This window comes from Lonchura striata, chromosome 3 (assembly GCF_050655825.1).
Source record: "Lonchura striata isolate lonStrDom1 chromosome 3, ASM5065582v1, whole genome shotgun sequence".
NCBI lineage: Eukaryota > Metazoa > Chordata > Aves > Passeriformes > Estrildidae > Lonchura > Lonchura striata.
Window position 1 is genome coordinate 57,414,776 of NC_140705.1, and position 17,784 is coordinate 57,432,559.

A 17,784-nucleotide genomic window follows, 5' to 3' on the forward strand; every position below is an offset into this window, starting at 1 on the left:
GGGCTTTGTCACTGAAAGTCCCCAATGGCCATGATACCTGTGGATGTGGATACCTCCTGTTCTGTGAGCAGAGGAATCTGTAATCTTCCCAGCAGCAACAGTTCCACAGCATCTAAGATGTCCCCATATGGATGTCATGGAGCTGCCAGGAATTCATGCCTCTGTGACGTGAGGTCATGCAGCCACAACTCTGCTTGGGGATACTGCACTCTATGGTGGGACAAGTCAAATACATGGTTAATTATCAGCAACAATTTTCAGCTACTTTATTTGAAAAACGTAACTTACCTACATCTTCTCTCTCACATGCCTGCACGCACACACATGTACATATACACTCCCATGCTCTTTCCAGAAGAGGGGAAAAAATAGGCCAGGCAACATGAATAATGAAGATGCTGGCACTCCCTGGGGCCATATTCTTATACAGCTGTGATCCTTGCAGCTCCATTATGAAAGTATCACCTTCTGAATTCAGACACATTGAAACTCTTTGTAATTGAAGTGCAGTTTTATGTTTAAATCAAATGCCACTGTTCTTTCAATTGTGAAAATAGAGTTGTGTCATTAGGTTGGACCTTAATTTCTCAGCCTGAGGGATCCCCATGTCATCTACAAGGCAGATTGCTGATTCTGCAGCACTCTCCTGACACTCTCATTATTCTATGGCCCAGGAACCTGCTCTGCTGTCGAAAAGAGACCGAAGAGACCAGGAGTCAGATACGCCACATGGCCCCTACTCTAGATGAACAAAAATTCAACTGAAGAAATATTTTATAAAGCTTCTTCCTTTTCTCATTTCCAGTGGGGAGTATTGGCTGATGTGGCAGCAGGGTTGCTCTGAGGTCAAGATGGAGAGATCAAAGGCCCGCACTCTGGTCTGCAGCGCCTGGTTCTTTGGGATGCTGCCAGGAACAGGGCAGGCCCTTGGGAAGGCTCCCGTGGGAGAACAAGGGTGTGCTTGCCTTCCCCCCTCCTCTTAGATGCTGTACCAAATGGGCTGTCCCTTTCCACCACTTGATTGCAGTGAGAAGGGAGGAGGGAAAGGGATGTCACACAGGAATTTCACGTTTTTCCTGTGGTAGGGAATTAACCTTGCTTATTTGCATGATAAAGGGTGAGATTTAATTTCTTTAATGTGGTAGGCAGTACTTGCAGCTGCTGGGAGGGACACTGCTCCTCTGAGCTGGGCCACCTTCGTCCTGGGCATTGCTGCAGGGAACATGTGAGGGCTGCAAAAGCTGCGTGCAAATGGACAGGAGCAGCAATGCATCACAGCATAAGCTAACAAATGTGTATGTCTCACTTTGGGAATGAACTGCATCCAGCCTGGAGAGACCAGACTCCTCCTCATTAAGAGTTCATACTGTCAGTGATGGTCTTAGGAGGAGAGTGATTATAGTTCTGATGTCTCAGCCGTGACACAGCTATGAGTGAGCTAAAATCACATGCTATATCAATTTAAGTTGATCAATGTTAACTTGTGTGAGCACATGCACAGGACTCCTCCATATACTGATATGTTTTCAATTGGAGTGTTTTGCCAGCACAGGAATGTTTTAAATCTTTGGCAGTTTCACTACCAAAGCTGCTTTAGCTTTGAACATTTTCTTAAATCATGCATGACACTGTGGGTAAAACAACCAGCCCTTCCCTAAGATGAAGAGAGTACCCCAGTAAATATGATGATCTGGCAGCGTGGCTGGTCTGCGTGAGATGCTTCTGCTGACACAGGGATGTTGATGTGGGTTCACAGCTCCTCACATCCCTTGGCTGCCACAGCCATCATCCCCCACGTCTGCAGGGCAGATGTAGCTTTTACAGGGCCAGATACGACTGAAAGTGAATGCTGGGGATAAGGCTGCTCCTTTATCAGTTTCAGAGGCAAAGCACGTGGTGAGAGGGCTGAGGGCAGTAGTAGCTCCCTTCACCTTCTCTTGCCTCAGTAAATCCCCATCTGGCCACCCTATCTGCACTGTCAGAGTAGGTCATTGCCAGGGACAGAGCTTGCAGGTGCAGAGGAGTGTTGGGTTAGCACAGCCACCATCACGAGCACATCACAGTGGGCATGCTTACATCTGCCAGAAAGCTTGTATTAAAACGGTATCATAGCAAGGAAAATCAAACTCCAAGACTCACTAACCAAAGCAGTTATATTGTTAGGAAGCCCATGTGAAATCAGATGAGAGTTCAACTTAAACTAACATCTACCTGAACCTGTCCAAATCAAGTAAGTCCATTTCAAAGGAGGGATCACAACAATTTTGCACTGGCTTAATTATGTAGTTTCAGATCAAACTGACAATAGAATCAGGGCAAGATATAAGATAGGCATGAGAATATTATAATCATAAACATGCAAGAAATAGAAGTAAATATTTTATGTTGTCAACATGGGTCATATAACAATTACTAGAGCTGAAGAGAAACATTTAATTTCAAATGGCATTTTAATTAAAAAAATTAATGTAGCTCCGAAGAGGAACTTATATGATGAAAGACCTGTTTAGTCTAATGAAATTGTACTTATGCCCTTCAACTCACAGTTTGCTTAAACTCTTAAAGCTACCATGGCTATAAAATAAAAACCACTACACAGCATACGAGAGTATAACAAGAGTATATAAATGCATGTGGAAAAGTAGTATAAGAGTTAATATTTATCTGGGCAAGCTAATAAAAGTAAACTGACCCACAGACAGATACTTATGAGATGGAAACACAGGGCTGAAGGATATCTACAAAATCATACAACAATCCTCCTTACATATCTCAAAGGGTTGCCTGAAACTAGCTGCAGAAACACTCATTCCCCTTTCTGCCCCTCTAGTTGTCTCTCTGTTCACCTTTTCAGAAGATGTTATTTTCTAGTTAATTTTTGTGAACCACAGGTGATTATATTCAAGTTTGTGCAAAAGGTAGCTCTCAGACCAAGATGTAAGATGTAACATTTCCAGCTTCACAAGATCATCATGCTTTGCCTGGGATGACAGATTTATCTCCTGCAATTAATATTTCAGATATCTTCAAATATCTTCCCTGATTTGGTTAAACTATTAACACATGTAATGCTTTTCTGCATTTCTGGATTGCAGCAGTACATTCCTGAGTAGAGAAGTTGCCAGATTAAAGACTCTGTTAAAAAACTTTATATTATTGGACTTTTAAAAATTAATTAATCTGACTGTTTAATTCCTATTTAATAATATCCTGAGTTTCCTTATTTATTTTGCCTAGATTTTGTAAACAGACATTAAGTTAATTTTTATTTGTAACTGAACTTTATGCTGTCCCTCCCAATTCTGGCTCTCTTGCCCCAACAAAGTATTTCAGTGTGAGCATTGCAAGCACAACAAAGCTTGTTGAAACCTAAACAAATAGAATTAAACAAAATCCAAAACAAAACAAAACCAATAAAAAGAGAGAGAAAAAAATTAAACCTTTGGGTTTTTTTAAATCATACTGACATTAAATTTTATGTGGCACTCTCTCACCATGTTTGTTTACACAAGAGAAAAATTAGTAAGAAAATCTCCAGAAACTAATGGTCAATCAAGAAAAATTGCACAGAACCATATTTATTCTGTGCATTCAGAGTTTAATTTTCTACTTTGGTTTCTGTTACAACTGGGTCAGAGCTTATGAAAGGGTTTTTTTTCTCTGAAAGATGGACAGCATTATAAAATCAGAGCTCTTACAGGCACTAATCAAATCCTTCAACTGAAGACTAACAGCATCTGTAGTAACCACACATCATCTCACGTCTCTGCTGTCTCCAGAGATCCTACCCCACAACACTGGATATACTTAAAAAAAAAATTATTAAGTTTGTAATGACCAGAAAGAATAGGTATCAAGAGCCTGAAAATTTAAGAGGATTACGATTGCTTTTGCAGAGACCCTCCTGAACAATGTCTTTTATTCATATTACATATCTGTAGCAGAGCATTACTATTTGCTGGAATTCTTCTTGGCTGCATATTTTTATCTAATGAAATGCTCCAAAGTATTTCCTCCCTGGATAAATACCACAGAACGTTACACTGGGACATCACACTGTAACTGAGGATGTCCTATGAAAAACAGGGTACTCAGCTGTTTGGTTTTTCACCATTTTACTTGCATCTTGCATCAGGTTTCAATAACCAATACCTAAATTATTCATCTGCTTCATATGCTCAAGCAGAGAGCCATGGATGCTCCTATTCAGTCTAGACATACTGGAAAAATGATTAAAATTGAGAAAATGTTTGCTGAATCCACCCTGATTTGCATCTCATATAACCCAGTGGCTAAAGAGTGAAGGGATATAAACAAACATTTATGTTAACCCATCCATTAGCTTCACTCACCTGTGCAACTCCTCTAGCTATGCTGCAGTTGTTACTGAGAAGAGCAGGGACGTGCCTAATGCATGCAAAGCATCTTGGAATATTTCCTTTCAAACAGAAAATTTTGTGGTATTAAAAAAAAAAATCTTTATTGTTTTGATAATCTCTGACTAAACCCATTTGTTTTTCCTGGTCAGGGATAGTCAAATGCCTCCCATCCAGGATAGCTGGAAAACTAACAAGAGAGACAGTGTAGAACAATGTTCAGACCTGGAACATGATGGCATTGAAAGTCAAACCAGCAAAGGGAAAACAAGTTTTACTTCACAATTTGAAGTGACCTTGTGTACTGCATTAGCAACATGATGTTCCCTCAGTTTGGATAAGAAAATTATGTGTGATTCACAAAGAAACATTTGGAGCACAGTTGTGCTCGTTAGTCTCTGTATTTATGGCTCTGGCAGCTCTTCCACTGTAAACACCAATGCTGAGGATCAGATCTCTGCTGTGAAACGCTCCTAAAGAACAAAACATCACCAGAAAGCACCACAGGAGGGGTTTGAGGGCAGTACTATTTCTCACTTTCCTAAAACGGTCTAAGTAAGTTCTACTTTTTGGAAGGTTATGCAAAGTTCAATAGGAAGAGAAAAAAGAGCAAATTTGGCTACTCAGAAATACCTCAATGACTTTGAGTTACTATGATCAAAGTTAATTTAAGGTATTTTTAGTAATGTGTTGCTTCATGACACAGACTGACATCCTTTGTAAAAGGGATCTGAAATGGTTTTATTGAAGCTGAGGCTCTGATTGATTCCTTGTACACATGCATGGTGAAGGAGTCCCTGAAGCACAAGTGTAGGGGCTTTTTGGAAGACTATATGAAGAATAACAATATCTCTGGAATATTCCAATTCAGACCAGTTGCTCTTGGTTACCTAGTGAGAAATGTTAGATCCCCTTCCATGAGCATTTACACCGGCAGTATACGCAGTGAAACCACTCCAACCATCCTTCTCTGGACATCATTCCCTTCCCCTGCTCCTGTCCATGACCCCTATTTGCCACTGGCCAGGGGAATTGCAGGTGTTTTCCTTATGCAGGTGGTCTCAGGGATTCAATTCACATCACAGTCATGACAGGAAGCTGAGGGGGAGCAACACATCATCTTGTGGGGATCTGGCAGAAGAGATCAGGGTAAGGAGGAGAGTGAAATCTATGAACAAGAGTGGTGGTACTGTCTTGTAGCACAGTCCAAGAGCAGAAAACATTTTTACTCCCTTTCTCTAAGGCTCTCTGTGTGTTACAGAGTCTGGGGCAGATCCCTGCCCTCCCACAGAAGTGGATGGGGTGCTGTGCAAGTTCCAGGCTCCACTGTGGAGTGTGGAGAGATTATTTTAGGAAACTGAAATGTTTCCATCTCTGGAGGTCTTTGAGAACCGGACGGATGAGCAGCAGTCAAGAATAGTTCAGTTACAGTCGATCCTCCCTTAGGTCAGAGGCAAAGTTGGTGATTTTATATGATTTTTTCCACTCCTATGATTCTATGGTTGAAGCAGGGCCATGGTTCAACAGGACACCACAGTTAACTAACACCTCATAACCAACACTACATGCAGTTAACCATTGTATGCATCTCTGTGTTGGCGGTTTGCATTTGCTCTCTCATGCAGGACTACCCTACATCTACAAACATATCAAATAACCAAACTTCTCTTTCATAGTCAAAAAGCAGTTCTGACAAAAGCTAGGGGTACTGCTTCCCCCACATAAAAATTCCCAGAACTAAAAATTATGCTTCCAAGCCTTACAAGGAGAATGCAAGAGAATTAACACATTTATATGAGAATACTTTATATACTGAAAGTGTCACTGATGCTGCATGTACTTCTGTCATGGAGAATGGGAACATGAGAGAAGGGAATCCTTTAGCCAGCACTATCCTACTTGCATGGAATTTCTACCTCTGCACAACCATCCATCCCTGGAAAAAAATATTCTTATTGCTGATGGATGGGAAGCCTGCAGCATCCATATAAAGTCAATTAACTCCTGCAGCATTTCTGATCCTCAGAGGGGAAAAGAATTCTTGCCTGTGCCTTTTGGGACATCTGCAGAAATATGGCTCTGGTCAGCTTTACATTGCCTTTGGGACTGATGCACACACCCTGCTTGATTGAAAGGGATCAGACAATCATGGGAAAAACCCCTTGGGACAGAGGAATAATCTGAATATCTGTTTGATACTTCAGTGTGGATGTTCAGGCAGAAAAAAAATATTGCTTATAAACCTGTTTCACATTACTTTTGGGGTATGGCAGGTAGTGCTTTGGGGTAATGATCAATGGATTTGAAATTAATGTTCAAAGTAGTTTAGTCAGATGTAGCAGTCACTGAATTACAGATTAAAATGCAAAAATACGTCTAACATAGTGTTAGATGGAGGGTGGTTAAAACTTTAGAAAATATTACCACTTTTTCCAATGCCAGCTTCATTTCCAGATACCACAAAAACGCAATCTGAAGTAGCTTCCAAATATATTTATTGTTTCTGGAAATCAGATTTAAAATACATAGTAAGGGAGCTAAAAAAATAAAAGCAACCTAGTGATTCTGTCAGCCACTACACAGCAGAGCTTAGCAAAACCATAGCCTTTGAAATATAAAGTGATTCCATAAACATTCTTTAAGAGATCTTTTCCCCTGTAGTAATCTGGTATTGAACAGCATCAGCGTCACACTGTGGACTTGAAGAGACTTTAGTCTGATCCAATGAGACAGCGCCTCTGCTCTCATCACTCCTGACTTCACAGTCACAAGCTGACAGGATAGAGGGGTTGGCTTTAACCTGTAATTTTTGTCACACTGGTTGACCTCTGTCTATAGCTCCATGGGCAGCACACAGCCATGCTGAGGCTCACAAGTATCATTTAAATGCAGGGCTCAGGATTGTGGGAGCCCAGCTTGGTACTGAAAAGATGTACCAAAATTAAAAATCCATGCAAAACACAACTTATCATCTATGACTTTCACATGTGCCCAGCACTTCAGGCCTGAAAAGAGTAATTACAAGTTTTAATAACAACTTATTTCAATATAGGTTGGGCAATGTTAGCACTGAGAAGAGATTGATAATGAATAAAGGAGGCATTAAATTTCCAGCCTCCAGGTAGAAGGACAACTTGGACCTATGATGGTGCTGGTGGAGAGGGAACCTTCCCAAGTGACAGGGACAGCTGTACCCACACAGGGAATAGCGTTAAGGAGACCCACTGCCCTGCTGATGGGCTTCCATGTCATGTGAGCACCCATTTGTGAAGAGCTCATGCTAAGGAACATCTACGAGGCACAGACCATGTCTCTGATGCAGCTGAGAGTCCTCTGGGAATGCTCCAGTCCCACACTCAGCTTTTCTGGGGAGGAATTCAGTTCAGGACTGATTTCTTTTCAGAGTAAAGTTTGGTAAAGTCTCCTGGAGTTTTGTTATCATGTAGTGTCCATGTTGAGTGCTCATACTCTTAATTAGCAGTTTGCAGGTTGTTGGATAGAGTGGCCAAAGGGATTTACTGAGCTTCTGCATGAAGCCACTTAAATCTGACCACAGGTCTGAAACCAAGGAGGAGAATAATACAAAAGGACTGCTTTTAAGTTTGGCAAGAGGGTTCATATTTTGCTGACAAGCTTTTTTTTATGCTACCATCACAGGGTGAGACTCAAGCCACTATTGACAATTACAGTGGTGATTTTACAACTTCTAATTCAATAAGAAACAAGCTACAGGCTAGCACCCATGCTGGGACCTGGTCTGGCTTTCCTCAGAGGGCTGTTGCCACACCTGGAACATGCAGCACTTCTATAACAGAAGAAGTATTTATCTGAAACATTTCTGGTCCCCAAGTCATTGCCTCTCCAGCATCAGATGGAAGTTATTTATGAACCACTTGAAGGATAAAGCCCCCTTCTTCCCCCCAATCTTGGCTTTTGCCAGCACCCATTCTCCCATGGGGCCAGAGAAACACAGCTGATGCTCCTCCCCATGGCCTGACAGTCATGTCTGCTTTTGAGTTCTCTGTGTTTTGAGAGACTGACTCCTTTTAGGATAAACCAACCCTGCATGTTCCGAATTGTCTTGCTGGTTCCTGAAAGGGCATCTTGAAGTTAATTGTGTTTTGTGAAGACCTATCACCTTTAAGGAGTATTTTCAGTTTGTTTAGTCTTGCAGCCAGAGCCAGGCCAGATAAAGAGGGACTAATTTCTGTCAGCCTTATCTTCATCCCTCACTACCACCACACATGGGCAGGCGCAAAGAGAGCGGTCATCCCACCGACCCAGCAAAGGGCTACGGGCATACTGATGAGGCAATAATAACTCCTGATCTTGTCCAAAAAGTGCTTACTGATATGGTATCAGTTTAGGTTAAAATTTTTGTGACTATTTTGCACTCAGTTTTCAACCAAACACTGTATTTTTGAAAAAAATTGCTTTCTCTGCCCTCATTCCTTGCTCTCTCTGGGTCTCACTAATTTTCATTGATTCTTCCTACCTGCCCTTTGCTGTCTTTGGAGTCCATAACCATCCCTATATCTCTTGATTTCTGCCACTCCTGGCTTCTTTGCTTCTCTTTCCTCTTTGCTTTCTTATTATCTTCTCTTTCATAATTTCCCCTTCCTTCCTGGTTGTGAGATGCACCAAAGATTGATTTCTAGCCAAGTGAGGTGTCTCACACAGGGAAAGTAAACCAGAGAAATATTTCTTCTGAATTATTCTGAGCAGTCCCTCTCATTGCTGTAAACTATCATTGAGGCAGAGAAATAAAAGGGGTGCAAGCTCAGTCTGTGTCATGTAAAATGACATATGGGAAGCCAAGTGGCCAAAAGGAAATCTCTGGTTAACACTGATCTTCAGTGATTTGTGGTCACCTGTTGACTACTATAGCCTTCTTCCTTTTCTGGTACTGAAATCTTCTCCAGACATTTTCCTCAGCAAACCCTCTTACTTTGCCAGTCTGCTCTAAAGACTTTATAATCCTTTTTGTTTTCACATCGAGTTTTCTCAGCCCTGTGTTCTTTAGTTTTGTACTGAAAAAAACTTCAGCATTCTGGTATGCAATTACTAATTCTGGTGGAGCTAGACATTTTTGTAAACATGGCTGAATGATGCATGTTGTTCTTTGTTCAGGCTCCTTTATGACCTCTGGCAAGACCATCCAGTGTGCCTCAGTCTCATCACATCAGGACTTCCAGATTTCCTTGCATTTTATTTGAGGGAACCAAAATTTTAAAAGACAAGGGGGTAAGAGAATATTATTATTTTTATCCTCTGCCTGCCTCTGTGTTTTTCCTGCTGCCTAGTTTCCATGCAGCTGTCGAACATTTAAGAAAAACATGTCTCCCACTGAGCAAGTTCCCTACAAATGTGAATTGAGCTTCAGGCAAGAGGAAATGTGAGTCCTGAGGTCACTCCTGAAATCAAACTCTTGCCTGGCTGCACATACTTCTGCTGTTGTGTTTTAAGGGTGATTTAGAAAAAAGTAGTATATATTTCCCACAAAGAGCATAAAAAGAAACAAATACTGATGATCATGAGATGATCATATGATCCTTCAAATCTCACTGTTTTTCTGGTATTTTCAGTCATGGTTTTGAGTCTACAGCTCAGGTCCAAGCAGAGAGGGGGAGAATGTGGGATTACAGAGAGAAGATGACTGGCTGGTGCTGACCAGAGTTAATACTGGGAGGCCCCTGTGCACTCCACACTGATGACTGGAGAAGACTGAACTTTTCTTTCCACTTAAAGATGCTGGAGCTACACCCCCTTGTTCACCGGGGAGTAGTATTTCTGTCAGATATGAAAGCAGCTTCTAATCTGCTCTGACCTTGGCAAGAAATTCAAGTCCAAATGTAGTAACATAGAAGCTGACAGGTCAGCCTGAAGAATTTGAAGTGGGGGAGGCTTCCTTGCCTTCTTTCTTTCTGTCTTTCCCTCCTTTCACTTGAAATCTTATCAAGGATCACTTCAAGTGCAGTGGCAGCCTGACCAGCCATTGAAATGACACCAGCTGGGTCACTGTCCCTCCTGTTACAGTCGAGGTGCAGAAACCATTTACTGGCTGGGCTGAATCTGTGCTACTATTGTTATAAATTCATAAAGGTGGAGACCCACAGAGAAAAGCTTGTTACCTTTTTATGTGTAAAAATTGGAAAAGTTGATCTAAATTTTACATTTGTACATGGTACTTTACTGAAAGGCTACTGTCTTCACACCAGGGACTCTCGACTTTTGTTTTCAAAGACACAGACCCACACAGAGTTTGAAGATGGTTCTAACTTTTTCTCACTGCTGCTGAAGGTTTTTGCCTGTCACGTGTGCTAGTGCCTTCTTCTACAAACTAAGACAAAACCAGAACTATAGAAATTACCTATACTTGTTCTACTTCTTCCAGCCTTTCTACATCTGTAAGACCTTTCTATGTGCCTTGACAGCAAAGAGCCTAAAAATGCTTTGAGCTCAAGTCTCAATTTGGGCATTATATAGAAGTCTGAATGATGCTGGTTATCTTTCTGGCTATCTTTCTTCTGGTTATTTTTGTGGGAGTGAGCTTATTTTTGATCATGTTGGCAGAAAGTTAAAAAGTTAAAAGTTGAGGTGCTGTTTTGTACTTTGTCAGTCAATTGATCAGACTAGAATTGCTATGGATTGCTCACAACAAAAATTAAAAATTATGAATGACCAAGGGATATTTATTGTTTGTATTAGTTCAGAAATAGGCTTTTTGAGTCACACCAGACCCCCCTTATATCTGGCATTATATTGGCCAGAACAAAAGCACTTTCCTTGCATCTGAAAATTTACAATCCCACTATAATGTAGTGTAAACAGCACATCTTGTGGCTTTCCTCAATTCAGTGACCATGTGCACCAGTCCAGGAAAGGGAGGAGGCATTGCCCAGCAGGGGACCACCCCTGGACATGGGGGGCTCACCAGTTAAACCCCTCTGCCAACAGGGACACTGGGCCACCCTGTGCCTTGACACCCCCTGCCAGCCTGGGCTGACAGACATCATGCAGGTGAGGAGTTAAGTGAAAAGGGCCAACTCTTGGGGGAAACCTGATGTGTCTGCAATAGATAGGGATGGGCCCATGAAGGGATACAAGGAAATAAGAAAATAATGTTGCTGAGTAATCAGTAGTCATAGGTAAGCCACACTGCTACCTATCTGCTGTCCCATTTTCTGTAGATGACATGTCAAAGGCATGATTCAATGAAGATTCTGAAGGATGTTTCCTCCAGGCATCAGGAGCAGCATAGGGCACAGATGCTCCTGTTTGAAAATCTCAAAAGCAAATTGAGGAGGTGGGTAGTCATGACCATTGCCAGTACTGAAAGATGACTTATAAATATGATAGGTTTAAATGGGAAAGCCAAAGATAAGTAAATAATACTTGGTGGAGATCCAGAGGTAAGCTGCAAATAGACATATCAAGAGGAAACAGTCTAGGGAAATTATTCTGGGTGGGTACTAGCAGGGCAGGACAGTGCTTGCTCGAGCCAGAGGAAGAATGTACTAAGACAAAATCTCAGTGGTCTGTGTTTCTTTTTAAACATTTTGCCATTTCCTACCTACAGCTATAAATGTCTCCCAGGTGGATTGACTATGCTTGGGGTAGAAGGAGGGAGGAAGAATTTAATGGCTTATGCAGTTTCACACTGCAAATGTCTCCTGGCTCAGCCAGGAGCCACAAAACATGATGAGAAACTGCCAGGGGTCTGGAGAGTGCACAGAGCAGCTTCATATCCTGGTTCTTATTTATGGGACAGGGCTCCTAAGGGGGATGTGTCTGTCCAAGTGGCTGCCTTTTGGGGTAGCAGTGGGTGTCTCCCCTTGGCAAGATACAGCCTGCTTGTGTCACCAAGCCTTTGGGAGAGCAGATGGGGATACAGAGGCTTGGCAGAAACTGCAGGCAAAGGGTGGGCATCTCAGGGTGACAGCCAAGCTTGTGAGAGATGGGTATCCCTCAGCAGCAGTAACTGGAAGCTTATTGCTGCTGGTGACAGAGGGAAGGTGTTTTCTTTACCTACTGATGTGCACATGTGGGGCAGGCACTGGGTGGTAGGGGAGCAGGAACAAGAACTCACTTGAACAAAGCCCCAAACACCCTCATGTAAGCCTGAAGCTCACCCTGTTTTGAGCAAGAGATTGGACTAGATGATGTCTGGAGGATCCCCCCAGTCTAATCTACTCTCTAAATCCACTCCAGATTCCAATTTAATTTTCAGGGTGGTGTTTTAGAACCTGCTGGCTCTGAACTCTGCCATTCCTGATAGTATCAGTAGTGCCAAGGCATTTCTAAGCAGTCACTGGGCTCAGTCCCAAGCCACAGGGGTCTCCTCTTGAAGACAAAAGAGCCTCACTCACCTGCTGCTGGGACAATGGGATAATGGCATTAGGGGTAACTTCTATGCCTCTTTATCTCTCTCCTCTGGGCATTCCTCCCTTGATGAGGAATTTCCTCAGAGCACTGCCTGAAAGGCTTCTTGGGTGAGATGCATTTATCTGTGCAGCAGATAAAACACTGCTGTGGAGGTCACATTCTTCCATTTTTGACACTGTGACTAAGCTTGCCTGTAAGATGGTGTCTCCTTGCACCTGCACGCAACATTATTTGTTCTCCTATTGCACTGCATGACTATTATACTGATAATTACAACCTGACTGTATCCTTCCCCTCCTCAGCTGGAAAGTGGATCACTTGGCATTATAGGGGAATGATGAAACACAGTCCCTTGAGCTTATTCCTTCTTTTTTTTTTTTTTTTTTTTAATGAAATGAGAACTCATAGAGGATACATTTCTTTTCCTTCTTTATAAAGCCAAATTTTACTTTTCTTCCTCATTTAAGAAAAAAATTTCATCCACGGTTACCTTCAAGCTTGAACACCCAAACCAGGACACCAAACATTGCCTCCTGGAAACACCAATATATTTATACAGACAGATCAGAGCCTGTCCAATAATCAGAGTTCTTACAGGTTTGAGAGGAGACCATTTGGGCTGTGCCCAGGACATGCTGTGAATCTCTTCAGCCAAACTCCTAATGGGACGGACTTTTGCAGTCTCTTGCCTTGTCCCATGTCCCTGTAAAGAACTGTCCATGGGCAGATGATAACATTTAGACTCCTGAAGCTTACCATATCTGTCAACACCTCTTGGGAAGAACAGAACAAGTGAAGAACTGGTGAGGAGAGAAACCACAGGAAAACTACAGAGAAATCACAGGCTGGGTAGTAGAGAGAGTAGTAGAGATCTAGTAGAGACAGATTGGTACTAGAGAAAACTATAGACTGGGTGTCTCACTCCTGAAACAGCTCTGGGATGTCCAACAAGGGTCTCTGGGTGCTACAGTAATGTGCAACTACTCACTGAATGACACACTTGCTGCACAAATATATGGCCTTTACTGAAATAAATAATCACATTCAAGACTGAAGTCAATTTCTGCTACTAACATTATTTTTAAACTGCACAGTGTGAGGAGCCAATTTAGTTATGTGCAACACACAGATATGTGTCCTTATCCATGAATAAAGTCTTTTCTGATACAGATCATCTCTGTGATGTGAACCTATCTGATGTAAGGTTCAGCTCATTTTATCTATCACTGTGATCTTTCTGGGATATGTGAACTCACAGGAAGTAAAGAAACAGTCTTTCACCAGCAAAATTTATTCATTTTTCCTTATTTTTTACTATGGCATTATCAATTCTGCTTGTAAAACAACTATTTTTATACTGTTATTTTTGTAATTTTCTTCTTTTTACACTCAGTATTTTGTTTGTCTGATACACATTAGCTCCTTAGGCATATCCATGTATTTCTAAGAACATCCTAGAACTTCCTCTCATAACTGGAAAAGAGAGAGGGGAGAAAAAGCTGAAGATTGCAGTAAATACAGTTGAGGTGAAGTCAGAGCACTATATTCTCTATCCAGATCTAAGGTATGTTCTTGAGAGCTTCCCATTTTGAGAACACTTACACGATATGTTTCCACTTAGCTTTTATGCCAAAAATATCCCAATGCAGCTCCACCACTGATAAAGGAAGCAAGAGCCTTCATGTAAACAGGGTTCCAGGCAGCTGCTAGTGCTCCCAGCCACTGCCTCATACAAACCTGTGAACAGCCAGCTGGGATGGGATATGGAGGAGCCCCTGGCCTGCCGGCTGGGCAGGCAGCCCTGTTCCCCATTATGGATGCTGGGGACTAGCCCTCCCATCCCCACCTTGCTGCTCCTCAGGATCAGCCAGAGTGGCAAAGCTTGTGGCCACTTGCAGGGACCCACAGAGTCAAGGCTGGAAGGAGTGCATGGCAAAAATCATGGATGGGGCGGAAGACAGCAGGAAAGTATTTCATCAACACAGGTTCACAGACTGAGATATGTGATTTGTCTCTTCTCTACAAAAGCATCAGCAGTGGTTACATCAATCATAAATGCCTTTGGAAAAGAGACAATTTTAAATGTAAATAAATAAAACCCTGTCTACAGACTCTGCATTATAAATATCATGATGAAAGTTATCCAGGTTTCAGAGGAGTTTTAAAACAATCATGTGCTAGCTGCAATGCTGAAAGATTGTCCTGCCATTTGGAAGGTCTGTGCTTAGCCTACTAAGAGTTTCCTCAAAGATGTTTCACTGGAAATAATTCTAGATAACATGCCAGTAGAGCGTTAATGATTATCTTTCTTGATTCTTTGGATTCATCCTAAAAAGTCTGCACGCATACTTTTGGCAACAGCTTGAATATTCTTGCCTCTGTGCCAGCACCTGGTGACTTTGCAAGAGGACCAGAGGAAGGTTATGTGACTGCACTGCATGGGAAAGGCTGTCAATAGAAACAGACACAGCTCCTGAACAACACTTCGATACAGCAGGAGGCAGTTGCAGCTTTCAGGGTAGAGGTCTGGGCAACAGCCACCCCAGCACAGAGGCAGAAGACAGGGAAACACAGGGTGACAAAGGCCAGAGTCAGATTTGTCGCTCATTGTGATTCCTTCTGTACAGGCAGGGTGTAGACCATCAAGAATGGCAAACTGGGAACCGACCACCCTCTGGACAAGACTGGAGATGTTGGGTATCTCTCTTAAAAGTTCTTATGCTAGATGTACTCCAGGAAAGAAAACAAAAGCAGATACATAAGTGCAAGAGGAAATGAGACAGAATCTGTGCCCATATCAGGGATTATACAGGGATAGACAATAGCTCATGGCTGTCTGCATCGCAAGCTTGCAGAAATGTGGTGGTTCAAAGTGGGGAGAAGTTACCAGTGTACACACAAGCCACCCTGTGCTGCTCAACCTTATTACCTGAAAGCCATCCCCAGCACACTTTATTTCACTGAATAGATGTAGTCAAAGACTTTCAGCCAAAAGAAAGTAATTTGCATTCAGAAAATGACCGGTGAATGGGCATTGAGGGGTGTCTCTCTCAGCTGCAGCGCTTGCAGCATCTTTGCTCTGAGACTGTTGGGCACAGAGCTGGTGCTGCCAGGCACAAGCAAAAGGACTAAAGAGCAAGTTTAGATGGGAGGAAGGAGGCAGCGCTCTAGCTCCTTGCAGAGAAAGCATTTTGTTGTCCATGAGCAGTGAAAAGAGAAATGATGTGGCACAGATCTTGAATTATGTCACATTTCCCTTCTTGAGAAACTCCCTGGCAAAACCCTGATCTCCCCGTGGCACACACCGTTCCCAACTTCTCTGTGTGCCACTGAGCCCCACAGCCAGCCCTCCCCTCTCTAAAGCCCAAAAATCCTCCGTGTCTATGCCCAGGGTCCACAGCTGAAGGGGAACCCAAGATAGCTCTGCAGCAGTTGTGCTGCCCTCCATTCTCAGGTGCACCTGCAAAGGAGCAGCTGAAGGCAGGGAGAAAGGCAAATCTGGTGGGGAATGGAGGTGGCGCTGGCTCTTTCTCCACCAGAGACACGGACACCAAAGGATGACAGCCAGGAAAGGCTGGGAACAGGCTCCTTGCTCCCTGTTGTGAGTGCTGGCTGGTGGGTGATCCAGAATTACTGGGTGGCTATGGGTAAGTTCTGCTACAGGGACTCAGGCAAAGCTCAGACCTGTATCTCCTCTCTCTCATCTGAAAATGAGGAAGACCAAGCAGAAAGGGGGAGATATTTATCCCAACTTTGTGATCCACAACACCAGTTTTGTTCTGCTGAACACAAACAATTCCAGTAGGTTCTTGCATTAGCTAAGGAAGATGATGAAAATGCTTTTTCAGTCATTGACTTGATGTGTGTTGATTTTTTAAGGGAAAAAACTGACCAGCATGTGAATATTAGGTTTTTTGTAGAATGGAATTTTTTCAAAATTTTTTTTTTTTCTTTTCTGAATGAAACAGTGCTTTGGTGGGTGAGGACTGGTTTAAATGTTATAAAAGAAATTGTATCTGTACTTTGAATTCTTCAGACCAGTCTCGATTTTAATAATGAACTCTGTATAGGACAGGTACATGCATATGTTTTGGAAAAAAATTTATACTTACAGTGAAGAACAGTTAATGGATCTGTTTGCCATCAGTTTGGCACATTGTGGTTAGCTTAATTCATTTTGTGCACTATTTCACTGCTGATCCCTTTGAAAGTACCAGGTAAGAGCACGTCTACATACATGTGGTCCTGCTTTTGCGGCACGGGAAAGATGCTTTGTGTATTTTGGGCTAGGAGAGAAACTACCCTGTTCTTGGCTTTGCTTGCTTGTGCCAGGATCTGGCAAGAATTAATAACTGGGAACCTATCCTGCATGACAATAAAAACCAACCAACCAAAAAAACCACCCACAAACAAAAAGAAGTCCAAAAACCAAAAAGGCGGCATGATTTTTTTTTTGTTTTTGTTTTGTTTCTTCAAAGTTGCCCAAGACATGGGACCCTACATTTCTGCATCTTCTGAAACCTGGGCATCCCTCAGGCAGGCCCAGCATGGCTGAGGTCCGGACGCGGCGCTGAGGGCTGGTGGCCGCGGAGCAGAGCGCCCGGGGCAGGAGGCCCGCGGCGGCGAGGGGCAGCGCGGCGGGGCCGGAGCCCTGAGGGTGCCGGCGGGTGGGCGCTGGTCCCGGTGCCGGGAGAGCGGCGAGGGGGCCGAAGCGCTGAGTCAGCGCCGCGCTGCCGGCGGGAGGGCCGGGGCCGGGCGGCGCCCCCGCCCCGAAGGTGCCCGGGAGGGGCGGGGAGAGGCGGCAGCGGCGGCGGGTAGGGCGCTGCCCCCCTTGGCCGCTCCTTATCAGCCCGGTTTGATGCTGCAAGGCGTGTCCGGGGATCTGCTCATGTGATGGAGCAAGAGGCAGGCGGGCGGGGGGACCAGGGGAGGAGGTGATTTTCCTTGCTGCTCTTGCTCGCGCTTTTTTTTCCCTCCCCCCTCCCCCCCCCCCGCTTTTTTTTGTTTGTTTTTTGTTTTTTTT

The 17,784-nt window shown here is 43.2% G+C and overlaps 1 long non-coding RNA gene across 2 annotated transcripts in view; it reads right to left on the reverse strand.

Moving 5' to 3' along the window:
- Positions 1–17,775, reverse strand: part of LOC146767913 (uncharacterized) — an 89,876-nt gene extending 72,101 nt beyond the window's left edge. For both annotated transcript variants that reach the window (XR_014954265.1, XR_014954264.1), the window contains exons 1-2: positions 4,353–17,775; positions 38–210 (exon numbers count right to left, since the gene is read on the reverse strand). This is a non-coding gene — a long non-coding RNA (uncharacterized LOC146767913). The remainder of the gene's footprint in view (positions 1–37; positions 211–4,352) is intronic.
- Between the last annotated feature and the right edge of the window lie 9 nt (positions 17,776–17,784).